General features: G+C 39.3%; 1 pseudogene; it reads right to left on the bottom strand.

Moving 5' to 3' along the window:
* Positions 1-510: 510 nt before the first annotated feature.
* On the bottom strand, positions 511-6,048 carry LOC106608915 (natural killer cell receptor 2B4-like; annotated as a pseudogene).
* Positions 6,049-12,689: the final 6,641 nt, after the last annotated feature.

The raw sequence follows: 12,689 nt of genomic DNA, 5'->3' as shown, positions 1-12,689 counted from the left end.
CAAATCATAGATGTTATGCTGGAAGTTAGATGTTCAGTCTCCCCTGTCCTCAGCTTTTCTCCACAGAACAAAGGAACAGGATGCCATCTATACCCCACCCCCACACCCTAGCCTGGGGTTGACCAATCAGAAGTCCTTGCAGTACAACTGATTCTAAACAGCTGTTGAACTGAAAACCAGCTCCTATTTACATTGACAATTCCCTATTGACCATTAGTATTATATTTAGTTTTTAGTACTCTTGTCCTCTCATCCTCCGCGTTGTGTATCAATCTTCAAAATATTATTATAGCCCTAAAAAAAAAGGCATAAGGCCTTATGATATACTGCATATATGAGAATCAACAAAGAGAGAAGAATACAATTGTGAAAAAAAAAATAGTGTAGTTCGTGATGATATTAAACAGTAACATCTAGGCCTATCTACAGAATGTACACATGTAAGATGCAGAAGATGCAGAGGGTTTTATATCTACGGAAGTCCCAGCCTATGACCACATCCTGTTCAGCTCACAGTACTTTCTGGTAGGGAGACTGGGGGCCTTCTGGGCGTTCAAATGGGATCTTGTCATTCAGAGTCTGCGGCTACATGTGACAGATAATCAAGAAGAAATTGTTTCAGCATCAAGAAAGGTAGTGACTATTCTCAAAGTAGACTATATAGTCTTCCTTTCAATCATAGACATTTTACCATTATGACCATTTATATCTTACCTTGTTCAATCTTGGGATAACCAGATCATTGACAGTTTCATAGATGGATATTGGGTTTACATGACTGTTTGAACTTGTCTGGAATCAAAATACAGCCCATTACAATACAGTACATACAGCTTCCACACATTCAGATACATAATAATGGCAATTCATACTTACATCTCTACTTCTTGTTTTGATCATAACATCAGCATATATTGTGTTGTCAGTTAGATCTGCTGTGTTTTATAAGAACAAAATATCAACAAATCAGAAACATTGCATACAGGATATCAACAAACAAACCCAGGAATTAATGAGGGGTCTCACTCTTTTTCTAATTTCTAGCAAACCCCCCCCCCCAAAAATCATATCAGCTGAAGAATACTTCTAGAACCACCTGAAATGTCACTTTAAGTATAACTGAGGGCCCTAAGCTGTACATACATGTGTTACTTCGGCCCCTGCAGTAGCACACTGCTACAGTGAGGATCAGCACCACAGCACCTCCCACTGATACTCTGATGTAGATGGTATACCACACCAGTCCTGTCACATATTGTACAACACACATGATTAGACTATACAATATGATAAAGACTAAATGGCTCTATATCATATACATCCAATGTAATCACATTGCGTTCAACATAAGCATATAAGCACACTGAAAAGTGTATAGAAGGGATTATTATGTTATTTTCTATGGGCTATGTGGGACGCTAGCGTCCCACCTGCGGGACACAGCCAGTGAAATATCAGGGCGGCAAATTCAAAAACAACAAAATGTCATAATTCAACTTTCTCAAACATACAACTATTTTACACCATTTTAAAGATACACTTCTCCTTGATGTAACCACATTTCAAAAAGGCTTTACAGCGAAAGCAAAACATTAGATTATGTCAGGAGAGTACCCAGCCAGAAATAATCACACAGCCATTTTCAAAGAAAGCATAAATGTCACAAAAACCAAAACCACAGCTAAATGCAGCACTAACCTTTGATGATCTTCATCAGATGACACTCCTAGGACATTATGTTATACAATACATGCATGTTTTGTTCAATCAAGTTCATATTTATATCAAAAACCAGCTTTTTACATTAGCATGTGATGTTCAGAACTAGCATACCCACTGAAAACTTCCGGTGAATTTACTAAATTACTCATGATAAACGTTGACAAAATACATAACTATTATTTTAAGAATTATAGATACAGAACTCCTTTATGCAATCGCGGGGTCAGATTTTAAAATAGCTTTTCGGCGAAAGCACATTTTGTAATATTCTGAGTACATAGCTCATCCATCACAGGCTAGCTATTCAGACACCCGCCAACGTCGGGTCTCAGTAAACTCAAAATTACTATTAGAAAAATTGGATTACCTTTGCTGTTCTTCGTCAGAATGCACTCACAGGACTTCTACTTCAACAACAAATGTTGTTTTGGTTCCAAATAATCCATAGTTATATCCAAATACCTCAGTTTTGTTCATGCGTTCAGGTCACTATCCAAACGGTAACGCGCAAGCACATTTCGTGACAAAAAAATTCAAAATGTACCTTTACCGTACTTAGAAGCATGTCAAACGCTGTTTAAAATCAATTGTTATGCTATTTTTCTTGTAAAGTAGCGATAATATTCCAACCGGACAACGTTGTATTCATTCAATGAGAGAAAGAAAAAAATGGTGATCTCTCGTGAACGCGCCTTTGTCCAGAGCTCCTATACTTTGCCCAGAGACAGATGACGCCCCAATCCACTTTCTGGCGGCTTTAGAGAGCCAATGGAAGCCTTAGAAAGTGCAACATAACCCCACGGGCACTGTAGTTTCGATAGACAAGCAAAAGCAGAACTACAAAATTGCAGACAGGGCACTTCCTGCTTAGAATCTTCTCAGGTTTTTGCCTGCTATATGAGTTCTGTTTTACTCACAAACACCATTCAAACAGTTTTAGAAACTTTAGAGTATTTTCTATCCAAATCTACTAATAATATGCATATTCTCGTTTCTGGGCAAGAGTAGTAACCAGTTTAATTCGGGTACGTTTTTTTATCCGGCCGTGAAAATACTGCCCCCTAGCCCAGACAGGTTATCTAGGTACCTGGGGTGGTTGTGTCATTCCTACACTTTACTGTCTCAGAGGCAGTTTTCCAACTGACTAGGTTGGAGGCGTTGCACTTTACACTGATGTTCTCTCTGCTGGTGAGAGAGAGAAGTGAATCTGCTGGGCGTCCCCGTAGATCTCATTGTCTCTCTCCCAGGTGTAGGTAAGGTTGGGGTAGCAGGACATGTTGCACACCAGCCGTACCGTACAGGAGTGGTTGGCCAATAGCTTGATGTCTGTCTGGATCGCCACCGTGGATATAGGCTCTAACCAACCAGGAAAGAAATAAAGACTCATAATCAGTCTTCTAAATGAACCCTAGAGTTGAAAATGTGATGGATATTTAACAAAGCACGGTGAATAAGGTCAGTATAAAACCACAAAACCTGTGTTATAGTTTAAAGATCATCAGCCATGGTTATGTACATAAATAACAATGATATCAAAATAGGATGCAAAAATGGTGATAACAGCCTACCGTGGACCTTCAGAGTGATGGTCTTACTGCCAATCTGACCTTTGTCCTCTTCTCCTGTAAGTATAAAATCCCCTGAGTTTTGCAGTGTCAGTTCTCTGACTGTTAAACTGAAGTTTTTGGTGTTCATCTTTAGTCTCCCCTCAAACTGGGATCCAGGTGAATATACAACTTCTGAGTTGAATTCTGCAATATCATTTCTGAGGAATTCTACCTTTTCTATTTCTACCTCTGAGGAAGCACAGTTCCCGCTCAGCCCAGTCAAAACTGTTCGCTGCTCTGGCACCCCAATGGTGGAACAAGCTCCCTCACGACGCCAGGACAGCGGAGTCAATCACCACCTTCCGGAGACACCTGAAACCCCACCTCTTTAAGGAATACCTAGGATAGGATAAAGTAATCCTTCTAACCCCCCCCGCCTTAAAAGATTTAGATGCACTATTGTAAAGTGGTTGTTCCACTGGATATCATAAGGTGAATGCACCATTTTGTAAGTCGCTCTGGATAAGAGCGTCTGCTAAATGACTTAAATGTAAATGTAATGTAAATGTATTTCACACGTTATAAAGGGTATATAAAATGTAAAAGAATTATAATTCTGACCTCCATCAATGGTTGCACACTATATTACAATGATCTTATTACTGTGTTGTTATTCATGTAGTAATATGTAGCAAGTGTTGTAATTACTCATTGTTACACTGTAATACTTGTTACAGTGTGACTGTAATACTTGTTACAGTGTGCCTACATGAAAAATTACACAATAATAAACTGCAATGCAAAGTCCTATCTATTCAATAATAGATTGTAATGGATTGGATTTATATAGTGCATTTCTAGGTTTCATTTATGCTGTTCGTGGCACTTTGCATATTTTCACATTATATATTTACGTATCCGAGTGTTGTTCATTTTTAACTTCATTAAAGTCCACTCCTCCCCCACATTCAGCAGAACAGCATGAGATGACAAGAAGTGGTGGTGGATCTGATAAGCTCTCCTCAGCTCACAAGTACAAATACCACTGTGTTTAATGTGTAATTATTCACCAGAAATGAATCATATACTGCATTGTCAACATTATAATTACATATCAGTCTGTAATTTTTTATGTTTATGTTTTATAAACCCTTACACCCAAAAATGTCATTCATGAATTTTTTGAATACAGTTCATTGAAGAATTTAAGACATAACTGCAGTTATCCTAGTCTGGCAATGTATCATATTATATAATAGAAACAATAATTTGATACAGTCCCATATCGCCTTAAATGTAATGAATGACAGCCATTAGGCACAGGGTCGTAAGATCTGTTGCGTTCTAGAAGTACTGCAACAGCTGCTGACCCAACCACACCATTGGCACTCATTCAAAACTACAGAATACATACATCATGATATGTTCCTGAATATAGGTATTAGGTAGGTGTTATCACACAGCAATAAAGCAAATGTTTTGAGATATCCAACCAATCACTGATGACTAGGCATTCTACAGTCAACACACACCATGCAAAGACCAACAACGAAGTTAAAGAAAGCTGATGGTTTTCATTACTTTCTCATGCAAGCAAGCACATGCAATACATCCTGTTTGGGGATGATTCTACCCTCTTGGTTTCACATTAGAATAAGGAGACCGTTGAAAAGACCCTAAGCAGCCAACTGACTAAAGTCAGTAAGTGGTTATCCATTTAGGCAAGACAGAATGTATCCTGTTTGGTTCCAAACACAAAGTGAACAACTCTTCCAACTTCTCAGTCAAGTTTAATAGTATAGCGGTGAAGGAAAAATGCTATGTTACATACATTTGGATGTGAACTGGACCAACACATGACATGCAAACTTGTGGCTCTGAAGGTCATTAGGAATGTTCACTCAAGGACAAAGTTCCTGGGAAGGGTAGCCAAGTTCCTGGATAGAGAGACTATGAAGACCCTGGCAACATCTCTGATACAGTACCACTATGACTATGCTTGTATCTCAAGGTTCAGTGGCATAACAAAAATCTGAAGGACAAACTTCAAACGGCCCAAAACAAACTAATGAGAATTATACTCAAGCTCAGCCATAGAGACGCATGCTTGTCCTAATCATTTCAGGGAACTGAACTGGTGTAACAGTGTAGGTTCCGTCTCTCTCCTCGCCCCAACCTGGGCTCGAACCAGGGACCCTTGGACACATCAACAACTGACACCCACGAAGCATCGTTACCCATCGCGCCACAAAAGCCACAGCCCTTGCAAAACAAAGGGAACAACCACTTCAGGTCTCAGAGCGAGTGACGTCACCGATTGAAACACTATTAGCGCGCACCACCGCTAACTAACTAGCCATTTCACATCGGTTACACTCACCCCCCTTTTTGACCTCCTCCTTTTCCGCAGCAACCAATGATCCGGGTCACGGCACCAATGTAACAGTGTAGGTTCCGTCCCTCTCCTCGCCCCAACCTGGGCTCGAACCAGGGACCCTTGCACACATCAACAACTGACACCCATGAAGCATTGTTACACTTCGCGCCACAAAAGCCGCGGCCCTTGCAACGCAAGGGGAACAACCACTTCAGGTCGATTGAAACGCTATTAGCGCGCACCACCGCTAACTAACTAGCCATTTCACATTGGTTACACTGGCTTGCAGTTGATCTCCTGGTGGTGCAGATTAAACTGTTGATGGTTTTTAAAGTGATACATGACCTTTCCCCCAGTTACCTGTCTGGTTATTTTAATTTCAATAGAGACTCTCATAGCCATCACACCGGAGCCAAAGTTGCCAATATGAGACCACAGCTCTATAGGAGCATTGGGTGACAGTGAGAGGTAAGAAAATGGTCATGATCACATGACCTTTTCATAATATCTGTGGTCATCAGTCATTTGTTGTGTTAAAAAGCATACTGTAGGTTTGGAGTTGCAAGCTCAGGCTGGTCATCTGATCTCAAATCAGTTGTCAAATATATATTCACTTTGTCCACTACTTTATTTATTTTCTACAACTACCTCAGAGTCGGATGGTGATTTGCTGTTCTCTCTCCAGATGTAACTCCTGGACCCTCTACATCAGTCCTAGTAGGAGTGGTTGTGGGCCTGGTTGTTGCTGGTGTTCTACTGGCCATTCTTCTGGTACTGCTGTGTCAATATAAAAAAGCCGAAGGTGAGACTTTTATCAATTCTCATTTAACTTTTTGGTTCATGTTTAGGAGAAAGACGTCTAATTACAAAACCTTAAAACAGTAACGACTTGATACAGTATAATAGTATGCATTTCTCATTACAGATTCCTGTTGCAACAGAATATTCTGGTGAGTACACCTGTCTTTTAACTACGTTCCTTTTCATACAGTAAAATATAATCTGTGTGTTTCATGAGTATCTCTCTCCCTGTAGGCCCCACCAGCCCCAGAGGACCAACCTGGACCCCCAACAGGACCAGCGATCTACCCAGGGCCAGGCTCCTGATGCTGGGTATACACATCTACAGCATGGTCAGTCTCTCATCCCAGACCACTGTCACTCTCCTCTCTGTAACTACACATACTGACTTTTCACCATTCACTTTATATACATGTTACCATACTCTATGTCCCTAAGCAAGCTGAGGGAAAACCAACCTATTAATCTTTCTCTCTCTTCTTTGACCAACAGGTGGCACTAACATCTATGATACAATCCCACCCTCAGACAATGGTACTGGGAAAGGGGCATAACTAGTCAGTTGTACAACTGAATGCCTTCAAATGAAATATGTCTTCCGCATTTAACACAACCCCTCTGAATCAGAGAGATGCGGTTGACTGCCTTAATCAACATCCACGGCACCTGGGGAACAGTGGGTTAGCTGCCTTGCTCAGGCGCAGAATGACAGATTTTTACCTTGTCAACTCAGGGATTCGATCCAGCAACCTTTCGGTTACTGGCCCAGCAACCTTTTGGTTACTAACCACTAGGCTACCTGTATGTTAAATTTAGCATGAATACAGAATAGATTTGTTGTTGCAGTTGTTCTTCATATGTTTAATATTACTAATATACTAACAGTAAGTAGAGATATTAGTGTATTACCTGTATATTTCAGATGCTGGTGCTGCTACTGCTGGACTAAAAATGTGACGTATGCACAGATTCAATTCAAAAAGTTGGACAAGAAGAAGAAAAGTAACTCAACTGTCACATAAATTAATACACAAATTAATACACAAATGTGATAAAAACAAACAAATTCTCTCCTCCTCCTCAGAAATGACAGCTGATCCAAAATAAAATCCAGTCTATTCTGAGGTCAAGACAAGAAAGACCACAGGTGAGACCCATTCTACAGGTTGGCAGTCAGTGAACTCTAAATGTGTGATTTTGGAGTTTCGAAAAAGATGCAGAATATTCAAAAGCTAATTCCTTAATTTATTGACTGGAAATTTCAATTTTCAGCAGCAACTGGACCTGTTGATGTGACATATGCTGAGGTTGACCTTAAACAGAAGGCCAAAGCCAAGAAGAAGAAAGGTAAGACTGGACATCCCTCCTTCCATGTTCCCCCAATCATACCCTCACATATCTGACCCCATATTGACTAGCTGTATAATACTCTGTATATAAATGTTATATTATGCTGATGTTTTATCCTCACTCCTTACAGAAACATCAACCCCACCTGAGGCAGATTCAGTCTATTCTCAATTGAAGCCAGGCACAGCACCAGGTAAGACTAATAGCCATATGCTATTGATACTTATATGATACTAATATGGAACTAATTCTCTGATATCAAACTATACTGTATCTATTTAAAGTATGTATCTTTGTTTAATTCTTAAGGGTTTGTTTGACTGCATGTCCTAAACAACTTTGTGTGGTGATATGTTGCAGGTACTTGATAGGGCAGGGATGGAGGGATTGAGGAATGGAGGGATGAAAGGATGGAGGGGTGGAGGGACGGAAGGACGGAGGGATGGAAGGATAGAGGGATGGAGGGATGGAAGGACACACCATCAGAGGAGGAGCAGAAGGAACCCGCAACATGGATTTTGCATGCTCAACACACACAAGCAAACACACACATGCACAAACACACACGCAATAACACCTTGTACATTATGGCGTTCTTACTTATTTTATTTACCAACAGATATATTCTATGTAAGAATGGTTTAATTGTGTTTTACTGTAACAGCTTTTTCTTATTATAAGGTGTAATGATGATGGCTCTTATCTGCAGCTACAGCAATTGTGTCTGCTTTTTATTGTGTATTGAATAGTATTGTTTTGTTGTAAATTTATTAAAATGTATTATCTTTGATTTATGATGTCTGTCATTCAGATGATAGAATAACATATTTGAATATGAATTCCCAAAAAGTATTATTCACATTTTCTTCTAATGGCCTGTACTTTAACAATATCGTTGCGTTGTTCTTTTTTAATAAACTATTTTTTATCCACCAGATGGCATGAGTGCTTTCTTACAGTAAATGGATATTGTATTCTGCAACTTTTCCACACAACCTAATTTGTCAAACCTCCTTTCAGCCTAGTATAGATCTTATGCTCCACAATGTGTGAGTTAAAGGGCATTTGTACATCAATTTTTGGACTTAATTATATCTACCCATTGAATCTTGAAGAATATAACATAAATGCCCCAAGAGCAAAGTTCAAAAGCTGCACCCCATCAGCTGAAGACCCATTGAGATTTTCAGAATTACTTTTTGGGGAAGAGTGTGCCTGAAATGAACAGTTCTTCTCAGTTGTATTATGTCATATACTCTGCAGGAGTACTGAGGATCTAGTAACCTACATATGAATGACTATCAGTTCTCCCATATTGCCTCCTCATCCTACAGACAGGTAGGTCATAACAATTAATGACATTAGTGGTGTATGACTCTGACTGCTATTTTCAGTGTCCCTGCATGGTCATTGTTCCAGTTAGGGGGTTACTGTGTCTATGTGTTACATTTACATCATTTAGCAGACACTCTTATCCAGAGTGACTTACAGTAGTGAATAGATACTTTTTTTTTCTTTCGTACTGGCCCCCTGTGGGAATCAAACCCACAACCCTGGCGTTGCAAACACAATGCTCTACCAACTGAGCCACACGGGACCGTGTGTTTATGTCTATGTGGTCAGGCAGACAGCCGGCAGCCAGGTCATTGTCACTGCTCCTGAGAAACAGTCACAGGAAGTGGCATCACCAAGAGATGTTACCTGAAACGTCGAAGGGGGGCTTCTATCAGTAACCTGGGACCCATTACCTTCTGAAAAAGTTGGCAGGTGTTTCATGTCCCTCAGTCACACTGACCTATGAGCATGCAGAAGGAGTCATATGAAGCCAAGAGGAAACTGCACAGACACTGTTATGACATTTTTGCTCTCTCTCACTCTCTCTAACCCCCCTCACACTCTCTCCCCCCTCGCACTTTGTCTTTCTTTCTCTTTCTCTCTGTCTCTGTCTCTATCTCAATCTCGCTCTCTGTCTCACTCTCTCTTCTCCCGAGCCCTCCATCTACCTCCTTTCTCTTTCTCTGCAACATTGAGTGGTTTGCTCATAAAGTAACAAAGCTACCGGTATCTGTGAAACACCATGACCATTAAACACACAACCAGCAGCAGCTAGGAAACACATGCTCCAAAACCACCACCATCAGACTGATCAACACAGTGACAGACCCGAAACACACCCACACCTCATCATCTAACTCTCAAGCTGAGTGAAGGGGTATTTTCAGAGAGCAACTATAGAATGTGACTTCTTTTTCAGCTAACATTCAGGAATTATATATAGAACAGCAGCCCTCATCAAAAGGAAGTCTCTGCTCTTTCTCCTCTCTACTCTTTCTTCTCTGTGTGTTTTGGATAGTCAACTGCTAGCTATCAGTGACAGTGATAGATAAGGACATATAGCCAGAGGAAACAGTCATATAACACCTTAAAGAGATGTCTGGTGGTCCCTTCTCCTGCTACTCCAAACAGGGAATACTCTTTCTCCTACTCTCTAACCTTCACTATGGTAAGTTTTGTAACAATTTTTATTTATTTTAACATTTTAAACATAATAAAACCACAATACAACCATCAACGAGGATGACACAAACAAGTTTAAAAACATCCCCATAGTGGTCCTCTTGAAAACAAAAATATACACAAGATAACGTGTCGTGTCTTTGATATTATTAAAGTTGAAGACTGTTATATTATCAAATCAATTATCTGTAATTATTATTACGTCATTAAACTAATCAGGTAAATTTAATTAACTAAAAAGTCGGGGCACCACGGAAAATCTTCAGATTACAGAGTTATAATTTTCCAAATATTACTTTTCAGATATTTTAATATCTAATCAATTAGTCTTATATTAATGAATTATTCTTTACCTCACGTCAGTCTGATCTGAATGTCGTAAATTGTTGGTTATTTGCACAAACCCAGCCTTTTATTATTATTATTAAACCTTTATCTAACCAGGTAGGCCTCATTGAGATTTAAAATCTCTTTTTCAAGAGCGTCCTGGTCAAGATAGGCAGCACCAGGTCATTACAAAAAGTACTGACAAACAACATGAAAAACTACAAGTAATTTAGTAAAAATCATAGAATTCACAAGAGTTTAACAAAATCAAAAACAACAAATTAAAAACATTGACAAGTCAGGGAATCAGCCTCAAGATCATTCATCAGTGATTTAAAAATACCAATCGGGACAAGTTCTTCCAGTTTAAAAGTATTTTGTAACGTGTTCCAAGACGATGGCGCAGAGTACATAAAAGGCCTTTACCAAATTCAGTTCGGACATTTGGAACAGTTAGCAGGATAAAGTCCAGAGAATGAAGAGAGTACACACCACATTTCTGAACAATAAAAATGCCCAAATAAAAAGGTAGTAAACCCAAAATGGCTTTGTAAATAAAAGTATACCAGTGACTGAGCCTACAAGTGACTAGAGAAGGCCAACCAACCCTGGTATACAAAGTGCAGTGGTGTATAAGGGTTTTGCCATTTAAAATAAATCTCAAAGTGCCATGGTAAAGGGTGTCAATTGATCTCAAACACTGAGCGGAAGCATTCATATATAAAATATCCCCATAGTCTAGTAAAGGCATAAATGTAGCTGACACTAGCCTCGTTCTGGCTTCAAAAGAAAAACAGGCCTTATTCCTAAAATAAAATCCCAATTTCAGCCTACATTTTTTTGTAAGTTGTTGAATATGCAATTTAAAAGAGAGGCCGTCATCAATTAAAATTCCAAGATATTTATATGTTAGTCTCAATCTCAATGCCCTGACAGGTAATAATAGGTGAAAAGTTCAGAGGTCCATTTCTTGCTTTTGAAAACACCATTAGCTTAGTTTTGTCAGTATTGAGGATATGCTTCAATTGACACAAGGTATGTTGAACAGTATAAAAAGCATTTTGCAAGTTCTGGAAAGCTTTTGTAAGAGACGAGGCACAACAGTAAACAACAGTATCATCAGCATAAAAATGAAGATGGGCATTTTGGACATTTTTGTCTAAATTATTTATATAAATAGTGAATAAGAGAGGACGAAGTACAGAGCCTTGGGGCACACCATTACAGACAGACAATTTAACAGACATGAGCCCATCAAATTGAGTGCACTGAGTTCTATCAGACAGATAGTTAGCAAACCATGCAACTGCATGCTCCGAAAGACCTACACTCAACAATCACTGCCTTAGTAGAGCATGATCAACTGTATCAAAAGCCTTAGAGAGATCAATAAAAAGTGAGACACAATGCTGTTTTTTGTCAAGAGCTTCAGTGATATCATTTAAAACCTTCATGGCTGCTGTAATTGTGCTATGCTTCTTCCTGAAGCCCGATTGGTACATTGATAAAATAGAGTTAGTAAATAAAAACTTTTTTAGCTGTTCACTCACAAGGGATTTCAAGATTTTCACCAGGGGTGACAGCTTTGAGATTGGCCTATAATTATTTAAAAGAGTTGGATCTCCCCCTTTTAAAAGTGGTAGGACAAATGCTGATTTCCAGATCTTTGGAATTTCATTACATTCCAGGGTTAGATTGAACAGATATGTAAGTGTATGTTAGTCGTCGTGTGGTCACGTGGTCTTTACTATAAATCATTCATACACCAATTGGCTTAACCTCTCTAGGGTAGGTGGGACGAAATCGTCCCACCTACGTAACAGCCAGTGGAATCCTGTGGCACGTTATTCAAATACCTTAGAAATGCTATTACTTCAAGTTCTCAAACATATGACTATTTTACACCATTTTAAAGACAAGACTCTCGTTAATCTAACCACACTGTCCGATTTCAAAAAGGCTTTAAAACGAAAGCAAAACATTAGATTATGTCAGCAGAGTACCCAGCCAGAAATAATCAGACACCCATTTTTCAAGCTAGCATATAA

Source organism: Salmo salar, chromosome ssa07 (assembly GCF_905237065.1).
Source record: "Salmo salar chromosome ssa07, Ssal_v3.1, whole genome shotgun sequence".
NCBI classification, from domain to species: domain Eukaryota; kingdom Metazoa; phylum Chordata; class Actinopteri; order Salmoniformes; family Salmonidae; genus Salmo; species Salmo salar.
The sequence above is the reverse complement of the archived record's forward strand: the minus strand, read 5'-3'. Positions and strand labels throughout refer to the sequence as shown.